Source organism: Lissotriton helveticus, chromosome 3_2, assembly GCF_964261635.1.
Source record: "Lissotriton helveticus chromosome 3_2, aLisHel1.1, whole genome shotgun sequence".
Lineage (NCBI taxonomy): Eukaryota > Metazoa > Chordata > Amphibia > Caudata > Salamandridae > Lissotriton > Lissotriton helveticus.
Window position 1 is genome coordinate 162536760 of NC_136062.1, and position 21093 is coordinate 162557852.

Here is a 21093-nt window from a genome sequence, read left to right on the forward strand (position 1 = left end):
AAAGTACAGTTTATACAAAAACAAATTAAACATAATACAAAAATCACATTACATATGAAAGGGCCTAAAGATTTAAATAAAAGTGGCGCAATAAATCTCTACGCGCGTTTCGGCGACCAGCGCCTTCTTCTGGAGCAGCCACGATATTTTTAAAAAACGATGTTATAATTATGTATGAGGTAGACTTCACTTTGCTTTTCTCTGTTTCTGTAGTAAGCGGATCGAACTGTCAGATTACGGGAGTTTGTTAGGCAAATTTGCAGTATGAGCAGTTCAATGGTGAGATCTGATATTGATCAAACGTTAGTATTTTATCTTCAAAAGAGGTAGCTGATTATTTAAAAAGGCATGGATTGTTCCCGCCGTCCAGAACCTTAAAGTTGCTTGAGCCAAGGATGGGCTTAATAATCAAGTCAGAGTTCAGTTCAGTAAGGAGAAGAGAGAAGGAGCGTAATCCTCCTGATGTGAGGATTTTATTGACGATAGCCTCCTTTTTTTTTTAAAAAGAAAAGCGGGGGTTTTTTACTTCCAAGATGCTTGAAGGCGCGAGGTTAAAATAACTCCCTGTCCAATATAGATCAACAGGGCTCCTGATTTCCGGCGGCGGGACACGGGGTTTCTGCAGTCGTGTTGAAAAAGAATGACGAGAACAATCCATGCCTTTTTAAATAATCAGCTACCTCTTTTGAAGATAAAATACTAACGTTTGATCAATATCAGATCTCACCATTGAACTGCCATTTTAAAATATCGTGGCTGCTCCAGAAGAGGGCGCTGGTCGCCGAAACGCGCGTAGAGATTTATTTCGCCACTTTTATTTAAATCTTTAGGCACTTTCATATGTAATGTGATTTTTGCATTATGTTTAATTTGTTTTTGTATAAACTGTACTTTTAATTGTGCTTTCTAACCACGAAATATTGTATTGTGTCAATTTTTCAACTATTAATAAACTGCTGAAATCAATAAGTTTTGCTGTAGCTTAGTTTCCTTGTAAATATTAATATTGATTTACTCCTTTATGGTTGCCTAGATTGTTACATATCAATTGTCTGGGGTTATGTCTCAGTTAGGGTACTCTATTGTGTGGTCAACATATTTCTCACCTGGTAGTCAATCAATCTGGTGGTGATTCGTCAGAACCTTCTAAAATCAAATCTATCTACACACTTTAAATGATCTTACTCAGTCTTGCGTTAACTTCGGTGATTTGATGGCTTTCCGGCTTTTTGTCAAAAATCATGTGATAAAGCTAGAGCCAGGACAAGCAGTGGAATCATTCTGAAAGATAAACTAATCTCATGGAACTCAAGGTTCAAGCTGTTACAATGTAACTATTTACATCAATCCTACCTTTCACCAAAGCCCATAGATCGCATGGTCCCAGGTTCACCATCAGTAATCCCTCAGTGCTGCTCTCCAGAGGCTTGCCTTTTGTCAAATGATATGGAAATGCCGAAACATACAAAGAGCTTGGGCCAATATACTATTGTGTGTGTTGCACCTGGAGGGCAAGCTACTCACTACAAACCTGGGCTTCTGCCTATTAGATTCGATGAGTAGGATGAAAAAGAATAGATTAGATTGTTGATTAACTGATTTGGCAATGATATTTTACAAACACTACATTGCAATGGCATTAAAGGCCTCTGAAACCCCTCAGTATTGCTGTGACTGCCAGATCCATGGAAGTGGGTGATGGCAGAACTCACAGCAATACATTTAGCATCTTGGAGAGCTGGGGCACTGCAGGGTATGACTGCATGTGATGCATAGGTAATCAAACGGGATGGTCAGCCAGATGACATGCTATCTTGATGGCTGCTAGTGTGGACCGTGGCTCATTGGCCGGTGGTCTCCTTTGTCTTCACTGAGTGACGCATCACGGGGAAGGTTGTGAAGGTTAAGGGAATTGTGCTTGGAGTGGGCCTTTGAGGGGGCATGGCCGTTATCTCTGGGTTGAATCGGTGGGATAAAGTTTGTGAGTATCCCTCAACTGACCGGTGAACCAGAGAGCCAGCATCACAGAGGGTGCCAATGTGAAAAGGACATCATCCATTAATTCTGGCACGAGGTCTATGGTTTTGTTTACAGTTCTTATTGGCATGTGCAATCTTGTGTTTTGTAAACAAAGAGTCCAGTTATCGAGGAAAATGCGTGATTGTATAGCCTGCCAACTGTGGGATAATACACATATTATGCTGTATCAAGGGATCAGAGCTTATAGTGTTTAGTACACTACATTCATTCATTTATGACGTTTTTGCATGACCCGGCTGCCTGAAGTGCATTCCTGTACAATTAGTAGGGTTAGCTGTTCAATAAAAAAGCATTGGGTTAGAATATTAAAATTAACTAATGTTATCACCGCCTAGGAGCCAGCTACAAAGTTTATTCTTGGACTTTTTAAAATATTTCTTAAAAATCCAATTAATTAGTAAAGTCAGATTTATATTAAATATTTTAAAAGCAGCAATTTTAAAAAGCTACCTCTTGCCTGCCTAAACTGTCTAGTAGCCTGTATGTCTGAACTTGTACCCAGGAGCTGAGTAGTTCCTTCATGGGGTGTAAACTAGCTCAAAGATCCAAGACAAAAGTATTGGGTGCAGGGAAGTGTTCAGTTCCTCTCACCAGATTACAATCTGGGTAGCGCCCAAGAACTTATTTATCTTCAGAAAGCCCTACCCTGTCAGCGGGAAATAATACCAGGGACTGCCCCTTCTTTTGTTCATCTAGCTAGCCAGGCATCAATCCCAGTGGAAGAGTAGTTACAACAAGAACAAACAGATACAGTGAGGGTCCCAGGGGAGTTTAAAGACTGAGCACAGTTACATACCCCTAAGTCCAGATTCTGAAAAACACAAAGTAACTGTGGGTCTAGAAAAGTTAGTAATTGTGAGGGTCTGACCACCAACCTGATCTTAACTACAGCATAATCCAAATAGTGAGTGATGCTTCTCGGGTGTGAAAGTACCCATCAGATATCTTTCGGTGCCGCCCTTGTCATCACTTGGGACTCATTACACCAAGGAGGATATTGCTGCATCCAACAACAAAAATAAACGGATGCCCCAGGGTAACTAAGGGTCTATAAGTGTAACCTGACAATGATACCTGAAAAGCAGTGCGTGTGAAAAAGAGGAAAAGTGATAGTGAATAATATTAAATTGGAGAGTAGAGAGGGAGAACAATTTATTAGATACCCCTCATACTTCCAAGACTAAAAACCAGTGCGGGAACATAGAAGTTTTCAACAAATAGCTACTATATAGTTAGAAAAGGTCGACATGTTTCAGCAGTATGAGGACCTGGTGTCCACTGCTTTCTTCAGGACCAGAACTTCGGTACTGCATAAGTGTCAAAAAACCAAGAAATCACCGATGTATGTAAAAATCCATGAGTGTCACGTGGACGCCTAGGATCTGTAGCGTCCTCCACTTACCTAAAAAAGTGACGTCCAAATGGAATAGGTTAGCGTGCCAGACAAACACAACAACACATGAACAAAGACACATTGGTATTTGATAGGAAACATCACAATTGATGCCGGGTATGAACAAATGTTTCTTATACCTCCAGTACCCACAAAGGATGTACTAAGCCCAACATCAAGGCTGTCGTCCACTCACCTTCTTGGTAGAACATAGGTGTCGCACCTCACCTGGCTACGGCTCAGGTAGGTGGAGCACCGCTCTATTAAAAAATAAACAGATGTAAGTCATAGACACATCATATTTATTATTGTCACTTAATCTACATTGTTCATAACAGGAGTACAGTAAGGTAAAGATGTTCAGAGCACGCAACACTATTTGTGTTACAAGTGTGTTCACCCTACATTACTCTGATAGCAATTAGGCACCAAGTAGCTACCCGGTATCAACATAAACCCATTGTTCTTTTGTGGGTATCAGTTTTGGTTCTTGACGTCCCAAGTTGTGGTTCTACAATAAGCAGTATTGCTGCTTGAGAATGCAACTTGTTTATATGTGAATTCTTTAATGGTGCAAAACACATGTATAGCAGATAGCGGCCGCAGATCGTTACTAATCTCAGAGCAGTCATACTCACAGATATGTAACAAACAGAGCAGTTCAGGATTTTCTCTTTGGTAATCAATTAGACATTTCTGAGCATTACCACATAATTATACAGAACAACGCCATGTCGTTTCCAGGAAATCAGTTAATCACCGAGTAGTCATACTTGCCGATACATAACTAGCAAAGCTAGCATTAGTTCAGGTTTTGCTTTTAGGTAATTAATTAGGCATTTCCTAGCATTCCCATGCGTTTGTACAGAAAACGCCATGGTGTTTAAAGGAAATCATTTAAATGCCACCTGTAGCCAACTGTTTATGTCTACAGTCTCTCCTAGGACTTATTATCAATGCCCTTATGCGTCATTAGCTTTCAGCATATATTTATACAATACAAGCCCCCACGGAGTTACTATCGAGGCACATATTCCTGTCATGTTTAAATACGTCCTCCTTTGGCTCTTTGTTGATAGGCGTACTGTCTAAAATGTGGAGATCGTTACAACTCACTAACGATAGTCAGTGGTACATTGCCGAGTCCCTACCTGCCCGTCGCTACTCCGGGCATCCCTCTGGGCCGTCTCCGGGAGGTGCCGAACGGGTCGGTAGCGCCGATTAAAACACTTCCGCATTCCGGGACGTGCACAATACCACATGATCCTTTATGAATGCCGGGAATTGTGGTTTCAGACCCCCGGTTCCCTGTTTGTTTTTCTATAGCGTGTGGTTCATAATATGTGCATTACAAGGAACATGCATGCCATATACGGCCTCACATGCACCCTATAAATACATGATTAATCAAATGCGATCCAGTGTGAAATATCACAGTCACATATATGAGTACTACACTTGAATGAATCAATAAAGTTTGATGCCATTGAATTTTATTACAAACAGTGCTAGCGTAGGTTGGAACATAGCGCTTATTGAAAAATCAAGCATTTACCAGCTATATATGGCCCCATAGGGGCCATATAGAGGTTAAACAGAGTGGGGCTCAGTGCAGAGCCCTGTGGCACCCCCTGCTCTAGAGCCACGTCTACAGATTGAAAGGAGCCCCTCCGGACCTGGAAACTCCGGCCAGTCAGGAAGGATTTCAACCAGCCCAGAGCTGGGACCGACACACCTCCCTTGTTCAGACACTGGAGCAAGGTGAAATGTGCTACAGTGTCGAAGGCCGCACTGAGATCCAGCATGATCAGTGCCATGGTGTGCCCGGCGTCCACTCCTTGCCTGATTGTCTCTATGGCTCTTAGCAGTGCCGTTTCTGTGGAATAACCTGCCCGAAAACCCGATTGAGAGGGGTGCAGGAGATTCGCTCCCTCCAGATACGACATCAGCTGGGTGTTCACCACCTTCTCGGCTACCTTAGCTGTATATGGGAGCAGTGAGATAGGTCTAAGATTTTCTAGGACCTCGTGACTGATGTTAGTTTTTTTCCTAATAGGTAGGACTACCGCTCTCTTCCAGGCCCTTGGCAGGGTCTGGGATTCGAAAGAAGTCTCCAGGACATATCTGATATAAGGCTCCCGAACCACCAGGCTCCCTATTAACACCTTGGGCAGAGCTGGGTCTCTTGGGGACCAAGATTTAATGCTGAGGCAGATGTTGTTCAGCCCTTCTGGAGGGGGGACCGTAAACTGTTGTAGACTCAGTCTCTCATCACTTCCTCAAAAACCAGACCACTCTCAGGGCAACTCGAAAACAAGGTATAGATGTTCCTGACTTTCTGAGCAAAATAGTCCGCTACTCTATTGCACTCAGCGATTGAGTCGTTTCCAGGCGCGTTGGAGCTGGCCACCGTGGATATCTCCTTAAAGATTCTAAAGAGTTCCTTGGCAGAGTTCTCAGCCTCCCCTATTCTGTTATTGTAGTGAGAAGCCTTGGCCCTTCTCAGTAGCACCTGGTATTTCCTATGGGCTATTCTAAACATTTCCTTTTCCTGCCTGCCCAGTCCCTTCCTCCAACTTCTTTCTAATCTCTTGCATTCGGTCATAGCTATCTGCAATTCGGGGGTAAACCAAGGAGCCGACTTCTGAGATCTAATGTCCGGTCTCATCAACCGTGGGGGGGCCACCTCATTGAGAGCCTTCAGAATGCGCGTGTCTAATTTTTCGTTAGAACTCTCACTATCAGTCCCTCCTGGAGGGCCTCCTTCCATCAGCACTCTACTGAAAGCGTCCTGCGAGAAGGTCTTCCATTTCCTGCAGGGATAGTTCGTCTGTCCCTCCTTCCGCAGTTCTTCCAAAATTATATTGATATTAAAAGGTACCATGAAATGGTCCGACCATGGGACTAGGAGCGGCATACCCACCACCACACCTCCCGCCCAACTGGCAAATATCGGATCTAACGAATGTCCCATCTTATGAGTAGGGCACAGGATTTAAGTTCCAGCTGCATTGTCTGTAGATCCAGTCTCAACTCGGCAGCCTCCCTGTGCAGGGTGTCTTCCAGATGAAGATTCAGATCACCCAGCACAAGAAGCCTACTCCGCCTAGTCGCCAGGTGGGCAATCCCATCTTGAAGACTCGTGCTAAAATTGCCAAGCGCTCCGGTAGGACGGTAGATGAGGATCCCAGTAACGGAGGACTTAGGCCCTGTCTTCAACCCAAAAAGCCCTGCCTCGCAGTTATCTACCGCTAGTGGATCTAAGCTGCATTCATAGGGTATCTTGCTAATCACATCGATCCCCCCTCCCCTTCCCGTTGTTCTGTCTATCCTAGCTATAGTATATCCCGGGCGGAGGGCCTCTACTATGTCCGGGTCTGAGTTAGCTCCCAAACAAGTCTCCGTCAGGAACAATACATCGAGTCTTTCGTCTGTCAATAGCTCCCAAATCCGGATACTATGCCTACCTAAGGACCTGCAGTTCAATAGACCACCCAGGAGCGTCTTATTGCCTGTACCACAGTCCGACTCTTTACGTCCCCTAAAGGGGCAGTCTTTACAGTTTCTCAGCTGCAATGCCCCCATGGAGTGTTTACATTCCTTGGTTACCTGTGGACAAAGTTGAAGCAGTTCATATCTGCCGTAATAAATGCGATCTTGGTTAATTTGTGCAAGGACGGGCGCAGACGGGCTTGCCTTTGGCGTGCCTTCGGCACACCACCGGCGCGCCCGCTGCGCGCGGCCGCTGACCCACCCTCATTAAGTAGGGAGCGAAAAGGGGTAACTAGAGCGCTGACCTGTCTGCAGTGAGCCCGGAAGTGCTGGGCTCCTCCTCACCCTCCGCAGCAAACGCCCACAATGGACGCGGCGGAACGGGGCGGGAGTGCAGCAGGTAAGTGACCCCACCCGGCTCTCAACTCAGCCCCTATGATGTACAGTCACTCAAAGGCGTGAATTTACAATTTAAAATATAACACAGTGATTTGTTTAAAAGTGCTAGCAGTAATCGTTAACGCAGTGACATTACAAGCTGCAGTAATGGCCTAGCAGCCACGCTCTGGATTCAGCGCCAAACAATTATAGTTCACCACACAGCGTACACAAGCGGATGGAGCCTGCCTCTGCCACCGGCAAGCTCGTCTCCACAGAGTGGCAGCGCGCTTCCCCACACTAAGTAGGGGGCGCCTCAGCGCAACTAGAGCGCTGACCTGTCTGCAGTGAGCCCGGAAGTGCTGGGCTCCTCCTCACCCTTCGCAGCAAACGCCCACAATGGACGTGGCGGAACGGGGCTGGAGTGCAGCAGGTAAGTGACCCCACCCGGCTCTCAACTCAGCCCCTATGATGTACAGTCACTCAATGGCGTGAATTTACAATTTAAAATATGACACAGTGATTTGTTTAAAAGTGCTAGCAGTAATCGTTAACGCAGTGACATTACAAGCTGCAGTAATGGCCTAGCAGCCACGCTCTGGATTCAGCGCCAAACAATTATAGTTCACCACACAGCGTGCACAAGCGGATGGATCCTTCCTCTGCCACCGGCAAGCTCGTCTCCACAGAGTGGCCGCGCGCTTCCCCACACTAAGTAGGGGGCGCCTCAGCGCAACTAGAGCGCTGACCTGTCTACAGTGAGCCCGGAAGTGCTGGGCTCCTCCTCACCCTCCGCAGCAAACACCCACAATGGACGTGGCGGAACGGGGCGGGAGTGCAGCAGGTAAGTGACCCCACCCGGCTCTCAACTCAGCCCCTATGATGTACAGTCACTCAAAGTAGTGAATTTACAATTTAATTGAATTGAATTGAAAAGGTTCTTCTATAGCGCATGGCTACTCGAGAGCATCCCAGCGCTTAATAATTAAACAGAAAAGAAAAGAGTGAGAGGGGATAGAGATCTGAAATAAACTGGGTAAGATTAACTATGTATTAGGGAACGGAACAGTTTTTATCTTTTTCCGAAAAACAGTCAGGTTGGGCTCTAAACAGAGTGGAAGGGGGAGAGCATTCCACAACCTAGCCGCATTACGAGAGAACAGGCGGTCCCCTGTTCGAGCTCTGTAGGTCCTGGGGATTGTGAGGAGATTTTGTTGTTTTGAACGGAGATCCCTAGATGGTGTGTATGGTATGACCATGTCATTTAAGATAGGAGGGCCATTCCCATAGAAAGTTTTGTGGACCAGACAGAGGGATTTAAAATGTACCCGCTCCTTTATGGGGAGCCAGTGCAAGGTCCTAAGTGATGGTGCAGCTGATATACGATGACTGGTTCCGGTAAGTAATCTTGCTGCGGAGTTCTGGGCGATCTGAAGTTGTCGTATGACTGAAATGGGGGCGCCCAGATAGAGTGAGTTCCCATAGTCCAGCCTTGATAGAATAAGAGACTGGACTATGGTTTTTTTAGCCGCTTCTGGTAACTGGGGGAGGATTTTTCGGATTGTTTTGGTTAGGTCGAAGCAGGTGGCTACTGTCTTTCTTGCCTGGATTTTGAGAGACAATTCCGTGTCAAGCCAGGAGCCGAGGGTTTTTATTTCAGATTTTGGAGTGGGCCCGGGACCCATACAGGGGGGCCACAAGATGGTGTTGTTAAAAGTGGCCTTCCTTTCCAGCAGCATTAACTCAGTTTTTCCCCCATTCAATTTCAGATGGGACGCTTCCATCCATTTTGCCACCGCTTCCAGGCAGCTGCAGAGATTGTTTGGAGGGTGGTCCGCTCGATTTAGGGAGACTACTAACTGAGTATCGTCAGCATAGCTTATCAGCTGAATTCCAAAAGGGGCTACAACCTCCGCTAAAGGTGCCAATTTAAAATATAACACAGTGATTTGTTTGAAAGTGCTAGCAGTAATCGCTAATGCAGTGACATTACAAGCTGCAGTAATGGCCTAGCAGCCACGCTCTGGATTCAGCGCCAAACAATTATAGTTCACCACACAGCATGCACAAGCGGATGGAGCCTGCCTCTGCCACCGGCAAGCTCATCTCCACAGAGTGGCCGCTTGCTTCCCCACACTAAGAAGGGGGCGCCTCAGCGCAACTAGAGCGCTGACCTGTCTGCAGTGAGCCCGGGAGTGCTGGGCTCCTCCTCACCCTCCGCAGCAAACGCCCACAATGGACGCGGCGGAACGGGGCGGGAGTGCAGAAGGTAAGTGACACCACCCGGCTCTCAACTCAGCCCCTATGATGTGTCTATGACTTACATCTGTTTATTTTTTAATAGAGTGGTGCTCCACCTACCTGAGCCGTAGCCCAGTGAGGTGCAGCCCCTACTTCCTACAAAGAAGGTTAGTGGACGACAGCCTTGATGTTGGGCTTAGTACATTCTTTGTGGGTACTGGAGGTATAAGAAACATTTGTTCATACCCGCCATCGATTGTGATGTTTCCTATCAAATATCAATGTGTCTTTGTTCATGTGTTGTTGTGTTTGTCTGACACGCTAACCTATTCCATTTGGACGTCACTTTTTTAGGTAATTGGAGGACGGCTACAGATCCTAGGCGTCCAGGTGACAATCATGGATTTTTACACACACTGGTGATTTCTTGGTTTTTTCACACATGCAGTAGCAAAGTTCTGGTCCTGAAGAAAGCAGTGGACACCAGGTCCTCATACTGCTGAAACATGTCGACCTTTTCTAACTATATAGTAGCTATTTGTTGAAAACTACTATGTTCCCACACTGGTTTTTAGTCTTGAAAGTATGAGGGGTATCTAATAAATTGTTCTCCCTCTCTACTCTCCAATTTTATATTATTCACTATCACTTTTCCTCTTTTTCACAGGCACTGCGTTTGAGGTATCATTGTCAGGTTACCCTTATAGACCCTTAGTTACCCTGGGGCAACGGTTTATTTTTGTTGTTGGATGCAGCAATATCCTCCTTGGTGTAAGGAGTCCCAAGGGATGACAAGGGTGGCACCAAAAGATATCCGATGGGTACTTTCACACCCGAGAAGCATCACTCACTATGGATTATGCTGTAGTTAAGATCAGGTTGGTGGTCAGACCCTCACAATTACTAACTTATCTAGACCCACAGTTACTTTGTGTTTTTCAGAAGAGTAGTTACACCCAGAACTGGTATTGAGAGATCACGGAAGAAGGGTTGCCCATTTTCCCTGGCAACACCTCTAGGGTGAGCACAGGAGCCCTACACAATAGAGGAACTGTTTTGTTATTGTTATGTACCTCAAGCTTCAAGCTAGCCTGGCTGATGACGGCTGATTAGCCAGAAACTGATTCCAGGATGCTTGTGTCCGGTACAGTGAATACATGGTTTGGAAGTTTGGGCTGGACTGTTCCCATGAGGCACAGGGTCAGACTGATTTGCATATGGCCATGTCTGAACTGGGGTGGCAGAGTGAGCTAAAGAATGATGATGGATTTAACCCAGATCAGTTGACATGGGGTGAGTGCTTGCAATGTTCAACACTCCGTCCATCATCCCGTTTGGTTTTGCTGAATAAATGTTGATCAGATGCTTTGAAACTTGCCTCATTTATTATGCATGAGGATTCTCAGTAACGTCCTCCACAGCAAGTACATAACAGGATTACATACTTTGACTAAAAGTCACTGTCATCGTCATCCTAGGGCGAAATAACTACTTTGAATAATCGCAGGTATTGATGCAGGCTCATTTCCATAATCTTACTCACAACATCTATTGTGGTAGGAACACTGAGGCTGAGGCTATCATTATGGTAATAAAGAACCATACAATCCCAAGATAGGCAGTGGAGAAGTTTCCATGCTGACACAACACACTGGGGCCCAGCATAAAGAAGCTACAACAAGCAGCAGTCTGACATACCTAGCGGGGTGTCCAACTCAAGACCAAAACGGGGTCATTTATTCTCTACCATCAAGTAATGGGGTCGGCTGTTTTCGATGAGATTCTTGGCCTTACACCCACATACATGTTAGGTACATGTAGGTACACTTAGGTAGGGTTAGCATCGTAGGAGTACACCTAAATACTGTCATGTTTATATCCGTGCATATATCCACTGTATTAAAACGATTCAAAAGGGGGGTGGTGATGGACAGAGTATCTGAATTAAACAGAACACTCCTACCCAGTCAAAAGATCAGGGCTTGATCCATCACCGTGTTTTTAAGCTCACTGCACCATCCCAGTTCAGAACCTGGCTATATGCAAATTAGTCTGGCCCTGGCCCAGTGCATCATGGGAACAGGGCAGACCAAACTACCAAGCCAATTCTTTACTGGAAAGGAAACAAGCTTCCAGAAACCGGTCCCCGGAAGCTTGTTTCCTTCCCAGTGTAAGAATTGGCTTTTGTAGTTTGGTTTGCCCTGTTCCCATCATGCACTGGGACAGGAACAGACTAATTTGCATACAGCCAGGTTCTGAAACTGGGATGGTGCAATGAGCTAAAAACGGTGTTGGATCTAGCCCTGATCTCTTGACTGGGTGAGAGTATTCTGCTTAATTCAGAGACTCTGTCCCTCACCACCCCTTGTTGTAAATATTTTTGTCCACCCTAAGCGTGGAAGGGTATACTCAGACATGAGTCCCTTGCTCATTGCACCATCAGGATTCAAGCAAGCCGGGCCCGAAGACGGCTGAAATGCCAGAAACCGGTCCCCGGAAGCTTGTTTCCTTTCCAGTGTAAGAATTGGCTTTTGTAGTTTGGTTTGCCCTGTTCCCATCATGCACTGGGACAGGAACAGACTAATTTGCATACAGCCAGGTTCTGAAACTGGGATGGTGCAATGAGCTAAAAAACGGTGTTGGATCTAGCCCTGATCTCTTGACTGGGTGAGAGTATTCTGCTTAATTCAGAGACTCTGTCCCTCACCACCCCTCGTTGTAAATATTTTTGTCCACCCTAAGCGTGGAAGGGTATACTCAGACATGAGTCCCTTGCTCATTGCACCATCAGGATTCAAGCAAGCCGGGCCGAAGACGGCTGAAATGCCAGAAACCGGTCCCCGGAAGCTTGTTCCTTCCCAGTGTCAGAATTGGCTTTTGTAGTTTGGTTTGCCCTGTTCCCATCATGCACTGGGACAGGAACAGACTAATTTGCATACAGCCAGGTTCTGAAACGGGGATGGTGCAATGAGCTAAAAAACGGTGTTGGATCTAGCCCTGATCTCTTGACTGGGTGAGAGTATTCTGCTTAATTCAGAGACTCAGTCCCTCACCACCCCTTGTTGTAAATATTTTTGTCCACCCTAAGCGTGGAAGGGTATACTCAGACATGAGTCCCTTGCTCATTGCACCATCAGGATTCAAGCAAGCCGGGCCGAAGACGGCTGAAATGCCAGAAACCGGTCCCCGGAAGCTTGTTTCCTTCCCAGTGTAAGAATTGGCTTTTGTAGTTTGGTTTGCCCTGTTCCCATCATGCACTGGACAGGAACAGACTAATTTGCATACAGCCAGGTTCTGAAACTGGGATGGTGCAATGAGGTAAAAAACGGTGTTGGATCTAGCCCTGATCTCTTGACTGGGTGAGAGTATTCTGCTTAATTCAGAGACTCTGTCCCTCACCACCTCTTGTTGTAAATATTTTTGTCCACCCTAAGCGTGGAAGGGTATACTCAGACATGAGTCCCTTGCTCATTGCACCATCAGGATTCAAGCAAGCTGGGCCGAAGACGGCTGAAATGCCAGAAACCGGTCCCCGGAAGCTTGTTTCTTCCCAGTGTAATAATTGGCTTTTGTAGTTTGGTTTGCCCTGTTCCCATCATGCACTGGGACAGGAACAGACTAATTTGCATACAGCCAGGTTCTGAAACTGGGATGGTGCAATGAGCTAAAAAACGTGTTGGATCTAGCCCTGATCTCTTGACTGGGTGAGAGTATTCTGCTTAATTCAGAGACTCTGTCCCTCACCACCCCTTGTTGTAAATATTTTTGTCCACCCTAAGCGTAGAAGGGTATACTCAGACATGAGTCCCTTGCTCATTGCACCATCAGGATTCAAGCAAGCCGGGCCGAAGACGGCTGAAATGCCAGAAACCGGTCCCCGGAAGCTTGTTTCCTTCCCAGTGTAAGAATTGGCTTTTGTAGTTTGGTTTGCCCTGTTCCCATCATGCACTGGGACAGGAACAGACTAATTTGCATACAGCCAGGTTCTGAAACTGGGATGGTGCAATGAGCTAAAAAACGGTGTTGGATCTAGTCCTGATCTCTTGACTGGGTGAGAGTATTCTGCTTAATTCAGAGACTCTGTCCCTCACCACCCCTTGTTGTAAATATTTTTGTCCACCCTAAGCGTGGAAGGGTATACTCAGACATGAGTCCCTTGCTCATTGCACCATCAGGATTCAAGCAAGCCGGGCCGAAGACGGCTGAAATGCCAGAAACCGGTCCCCGGAAGCTTGTTTCCTTCCCAGTGTAAGAATTGGCTTTTGTAGTTTGGTTTGCCCTGTTCCCATCATGCACTGGGACAGGAACAGACTAATTTGCATACAGCCAGGTTCTGAAACTGGGATGGTGCAATGAGCTAAAAAACGGTGTTGGATCTAGCCCTGATCTCTTGACTGGGTGAGAGTATTCTGCTTAATTCAGAGACTCTGTCCCTCACCACCCCTTGTTGTAAATATTTTTGTCCACCCTAAGCGTGGAAGGGTATACTCAGACATGAGTCCCTTGCTCATTGCACCATCAGGATTCAAGCAAGCCGGGCCGAAGACGGCTGAAATGCCAGAAACCGGTCCCCGGAAGCTTGTTTCCTTCCCAGTGTAAGAATTGGCTTTTGTAGTTTGGTTTGCCCTGTTCCCATCATGCACTGGGACAGGAACAGACTAATTTGCATACAGCCAGGTTCTGAAACTGGGATGGTGCAATGAGCTAAAAAACGGTGTTGGATCTAGCCCTGATCTCTTGACTGGGTGAGAGTATTCTGCTTAATTCAGAGACTCTGTCCCTCACCACCCCTTGTTGTAAATATTTTTGTCCACCCTAAGCGTGGAAGGGTATACTCAGACATGAGTCCCTTGCTCATTGCACCATCAGGATTCAAGCAAGCCGGGCCGAAGACGGCTGAAATGCCAGAAACCGGTCCCCGGAAGCTTGTTTCCTTTCCAATGTAAGAATTGGCTTTTGTAGTTTGGTTTGCCCTGTTCCCATCATGCACTGGGACAGGAACAGACTAATTTGCATACAGCCAGGTTCTGAAACTGGGATGGTGCAATGAGCTAAAAAACGGTGTTGGATCTAGCCCTGATCTCTTGACTGGGTGAGAGTATTCTGCTTAATTCAGAGACTCTGTCCCTCACCACCCCTTGTTGTAAATATTTTTGTCCACCCTAAGCGTGGAAGGGTATACTCAGACATGAGTCCCTTGCTCATTGCACCATCAGGATTCAAGCAAGCCGGGCCGAAGACGGCTGAAATGCCAGAAACCGGTCCCCGGAAGCTTGTTCCTTCCCAGTGTAAGAATTGGCTTTTGTAGTTTGGTTTGCCCTGTTCCCATCATGCACTGGGACAGGAACAGACTAATTTGCATACAGCCAGGTTCTGAAACTGGGATGGTGCAATGAGCTAAAAAACGGTGTTGGATCTAGCCCTGATCTCTTGACTGGGTGAGAGTATTCTGCTTAATTCAGAGACTCAGTCCCTCACCACCCCTTGTTGTAAATATTTTTGTCCACCCTAAGCGTGGAAGGGTATACTCAGACATGAGTCCCTTGCTCATTGCACCATCAGGATTCAAGCAAGCCGGGCCGAAGACGGCTGAAATGCCAGAAACCGGTCCCCGGAAGCTTGTTTCCTTCCCAGTGTAAGAATTGGCTTTTGTAGTTTGGTTTGCCCTGTTCCCATCATGCACTGGGACAGGAACAGACTAATTTGCATACAGCCAGGTTCTGAAACTGGGATGGTGCAATGAGCTAAAAAACGGTGTTGGATCTAGCCCTGATCTCTTGACTGGGTGAGAGTATTCTGCTTAATTCAGAGACTCTGTCCCTCACCACCTCTTGTTGTAAATATTTTTGTCCACCCTAAGCGTGGAAGGGTATACTCAGACATGAGTCCCTTGCTCATTGCACCATCAGGATTCAAGCAAGCTGGGCCGAAGACGGCTGAAATGCCAGAAACCGGTCCCCGGAAGCTTGTTTCTTCCCAGTGTAATAATTGGCTTTTGTAGTTTGGTTTGCCCTGTTCCCATCATGCACTAGGACGGGAACAGACTAATTTGCATACAGCCAGGTTCTGAAACTGGGATGGTGCAATGAGCTAAAAAACGGTGTTGGATCTAGCCCTGATCTCTTGACTGGGTGAGAGTATTCTGCTTAATTCAGAGACTCTGTCCCTCACCACCCCTTGTTGTAAATATTTTTGTCCACCCTAAGCGTGGAAGGGTATACTCAGACATGAGTCCCTTGCTCATTGCACCATCAGGATTCAAGCAAGCCGGGCCGAAGACGGCTGAAATGCCAGAAACCGGTCCCCGGAAGCTTGTTTCCTTCCCGGTGTAAGAATTGGCTTTTGTAGTTTGGTTTGCCCTGTTCCCATCATGCACTGGGACAGGAACAGACTAATTTGCATACAGCCAGGTTCTGAAACTGGGATGGTGCAATGAGCTAAAAAACGGTGTTGGATCTAGCCCTGATCTCTTGACTGGGTGAGAGTATTCTGCTTAATTCAGAGACTCTGTCCCTCACCACCCCTTGTTGTAAATATTTTTGTCCACCCTAAGCGTGGAAGGGTATACTCAGACATGAGTCCCTTGCTCATTGCACCATCAGGATTCAAGCAAGCCGGGCCGAAGACGGCTGAAATGCCAGAAACCGGTACCCGGAAGCTTGTTTCCTTCCCAGTGTAAGAATTGGCTTTTGTAGTTTGGTTTGCCCTGTTCCCATCATGCACTGGGACAGGAACAGACTAATTTGCATACAGCCAGGTTCTGAAACTGGGATGGTGCTATGAGCTAAAAAACGGTGTTGGATCTAGCCCTGATGTCTTGACTGGGTGAGAGTATTCTGCTTAATTCAGAGACTCTGTCCCTCACCACCCCTTGTTGTAAATATTTTTGTCCACCCTAAGCGTGGAAGGGTATACTCAGATATGAGTCCCTTGCTCATTGCACCATCAGGATTCAAGCAAGCCGGGCCGAAGACGGCTGAAATGCCAGAAACCGGTCCCCGGAAGCTTGTTTCCTTCCCAGTGTAAGAATTGGCTTTTGTAGTTTGGTTTGCCCTGTTCCCATCATGCACTGGGACAGGAACAGACTAATTTGCATACAGCCAGGTTCTGAAACTGGGATGGTGCAATGAGCTAAAAAACGGTGTTGGATCTAGCCCTGATCTCTTGACTGGGTGAGAGTATTCTGCTTAATTCAGAGACTCTGTCCCTCACCACCCCTTGTTGTAAATATTTTTGTCCACCCTAAGCGTGGAAGGGTATACTCAGACATGAGTCCCTTGCTCATTGCACCATCAGGATTCAAGCAAGCCGGGCCGAAGACGGCTGAAATGCCAGAAACCGGTCCCCGGAAGCTTGTTTCCTTCCCAGTGTAAGAATTGGCTTTTGTAGTTTGGTTTGCCCTGTTCCCATCATGCACTGGGACAGGAACAGACTAATTTGCATACAGCCAGGTTCTGAAACTGGGATGGTGCAATGAGCTAAAAAACGGTGTTGGATCTAGCCCTGATCTCTTGACTGGGTGAGAGTATTCTGCTTAATTCAGAGACTCTGTCCCTCACCACCCCTTGTTGTAAATATTTTTGTCCACCCTAAGCGTGTAAGGGTATACTCAGACATGAGTCCCTTGCTCATTGCACCATCAGGATTCAAGCAAGCCGGGCCGAAGACGGCTGAAATGCCAGAAACCGGTCCCCGGAAGCTTGTTTCCTTCCCAGTGTAAGAATTGGCTTTTGTAGTTTAGTTTGCCCTGTTCCCATCATGCACTGGGACAGGAACAGACTAATTTGCATACAGCCAGGTTCTGAAACTGGGATGGTGCAATGAGCTAAAAAACGGTGTTGGATCTAGCCCTGATCTCTTGACTGGGTGAGAGTATTCTGCTTAATTCAGAGACTCTGTCCCTCACCACCCCTTGTTGTAAATATTTTTGTCCACCCTAAGCGTGTAAGGGTATACTCAGACATGAGTCCCTTGCTCATTGCACCATCAGGATTCAAGCAAGCCGGGCCGAAGACGGCTGAAATGCCAGAAACCGGTCCCCGGAAGCTTGTTTCCTTCCCAGTGTAAGAATTGGCTTTTGTAGTTTAGTTTGCCCTGTTCCCATCATGCACTGGGACAGGAACAGACTAATTTGCATACAGCCAGGTTCTGAAACTGAGCTAAAAAACGGTGTTGGATCTAGCCCTGATCTCTTGACTGGGTGAGAGTATTCTGCTTAATTCAGAGACTCTGTCCCTCACCACCCCTTGTTGTAAATATATATCCACTGTATTAGCACCATGGTAGAACTCTACCTTGTATTTAATCTGTTGGTGCTTGTAATCTTTTACATTTGTTTCTGTCTAATGATTGTTGCAGAAAACATGTTTTATACTAGAATGATGCTAGTTCAATAAATGCTTATTGAAAACATCCCCAACCTTTATCCGGTATCTCTCTGAGACTAAGTGAGCATGAGTGCCTGAGCAAAAAGAACTGTACTGTTTATGCGATCCCTGAAGGGTTGAGAGTAGTCATGTTCAGTGGTTGCCAAAAAATATTTGCTCCTTGGTAAGGTTTGGGGACTTATAGTGGCACTGTGGGCCAGCTGGTCTATTGGCTGACATGTTCTGCAGGGATGTGCGGAATCAGTCTAGACACCAATCCCTTAGTTTACATTATCCGAACAATGAGCATATCCTGCAGATTTATAGGAACTACACAACATGGCGCCGAAAATCTTGGTTTAGTGGTTATTTATCGGTCAAATATGAATAGTTCACTTGTGCTTTCTCAGAGACCCCATCTCATATTTACAAAGAGGGATCTGGAGTGGGAAGGAAAATGATTGAGGCATGAGGTATTTAGGAAGGAGTTATTCAATTATTGGATCAAATTTCCACCTGCTGATGCACGTGCACATTTGTTTCATACTTACATTCCGGATGAGACTCCCGAAGAATACTCTCCACAAGAGAACAAAGAAGTCTTGCTAGCTTACCAAAAACATATTTATTGTTTTAAAGGTGCCCTCCCACACACCACAGCAAATGTGAGACTCAGTCCACTCAGCAGAGAAGGAGCAACTTGGCCGGTCCCAGCAGCTTACATACCACATCCAGAAAGATATACATTGCCAGCAGCAGAAATACATACACTTTACAAAGACATAGTAAAACTATACAGAAAACTTACACAGTTCGTAATGCGAACACTTACAGTTCAACCTACAAGGGTCACTCAAGCTGGTCAACTTCAAGGGACTTCGACAAAGATAAGCCCTCAAATGCTGAACGCGGTTCTGGGAAGAATGCACACTAAAAGCGAGCAAATGTGGTTCTGGATAGCACAGAAAAATAGCACGAATGCAGAAGAACGCAGAATTCCATGAGGAAAGTTCCACCAAAAGAGAGATTGTAAACACATCGCATATAGTTTTTGCTGCCGTTTCTGCCCGAACGCATGCTACCCCCTCAATGGCAGTCCTACCAGAAATATTGAAACACATACAGAATGCGTTCAGGGCATAACCTGCCTTGGACTTGGGGATGAAATTAATAGGCAATTTTACCTAGGTATCAACAATTATGTTAGGTAACATAAAAGGAGAGGCAGCAGCAGTGTCTATATGCCAACGCCTGAGAGACGTCACTCCTGCACCACAGGGGTAAGACCTCCCTAAGATTATCCAAGACACCTATGCTTTGTTGGGTAGGGATAATTTGGGAGCTATACCTGGGGAACCACAAACAACAAGCAATCTTGAAAAGGATAACTCAAAGCAAGCACCTGATTCTTCTAAAAGAAATTGGATAACAAACAAACAAAAAACAATAAGCTGAATGCATCACAATCATTTGGGGGTCTCCACAGCAGGAGCCCTCATATAGAAAATACAATCTTAGGAACTGTGAATATAATAAAAAATCTGACAGGTTTCAGGATACAGACACCCCTTTTGTTCCTTTCAGGGTTCATCAAAGCACTCGGAGAGGGAAGGATGGTCAGAACGCAAATCAGAAGAGCGAGTCATGCCAAAAGACACACAACGCACTTTAGATTACATCAAAAAAGAAAACCTACACCTCATTTAAAACAGAAGAAGGTAGCTGGCCTTAAAATAAGAAATGCCCAGGCTACTGAGGACCCTGCTTTTGAATGAGGAATGGGCTCTGACAATGCTAGACTCAGCAGCAGAAGAAACAATAGCTCATCAGAACCTGACGGAATTTCTTGTGACAGCAGCATTGAATGATCATATCATGATAGAAACACCAGATACAAGAGTAAGTGCCCCACATCGTTTATACTAAATTACACTCCAAAATGGAGGGGACATAACCAGGAAAGTAAAATGTCTTTATTCTGAGAACCTGACATATGGTTATGACATTCTTTTGGCTAATAAAGATTGGCTGCCTGAGTTTGTTAAGGAGTGCTCAAAGGGGGAAGATGCAATTTTACTGAACTTTCTCTGACCTCATTCCAGAGACACTAAAACATTCATATTTGCAGGAGTGGGCGTTAGTGGTAGCTCCCGCACTTTACGGCAATCATGTAGGGTGGGATGCTGAGTCACCTCACCATGAAATCCCATTAAAATCTTCTCCTACTCTACAGAGGCAGTACCCAAAAAACACATGACGCAAAGAAACAGGTAAGGGAGATCCTAGCTCAACTTGAATACCAAGGTGTGATTGAAAACTGCACCTTTTCAGTGAATAATTATTTGTTTCATGTAAAGAAAACTGACAATTCATATCATCTAGTTTTGGAGTACAGGCATTAGAACAGATGCACACACACATTTGCACTACTAAATGCACACAGTGATGCATTAATGAATAATATTGAGCGAAAGAAATTCAAAACAATAGTAGATGTCTCAAATGGATTCTTCTCCCAGTTATAGTGACTGGAGGCAGATGTTTGACAGGATTCTCGGCCCAAGGCTCTTAACACCAATTTTGTAGACTGCCCCAAGGATATCAGAATAGCTCGGGTTGTTGTCAGCGAGAGTATCAGAGTTACTTCAAAATTGTGATGAGGAGGCATTGTCCTACGTTGATGATATTTATCTGATGGACAATGAGTTATCGGAACACTTGTACAAGGTGAGCAACATACTTATGGGATTCGCCAATGTGGGGCTACAAATGTAACTTTAAAAAAAAAAAATTGCCCACCTCTAAGCCCTATTTTTAGGATATGAGGTATCAAGTGAACAAAAAGCCTGGCAACTAATTTTTTAGAAAAATATGTGCTGCTCCAAAGTCCAAAAACTCTGAAAGGTTTACAATCCATTCTATGATTCCTAAATTTTGGCAGAATATACATTTTGAACTACACAGAAAGGGTTAAAACCTCTACAACCTAATCAGACCTGATTTTTCAGTTCAACATGGGACACAGAAACACACCCAGAAATTCTCCGTTCTGTACAAGCTGGCATGATAGCTTCCACACATTTATACACACGTATGAATAACACAAATGTGGTAATCCGTGTAGTCGGGGGTCAATCAGGGTACACTTACCTCACCCTCAAATAAATGCAAAATGGCACCATA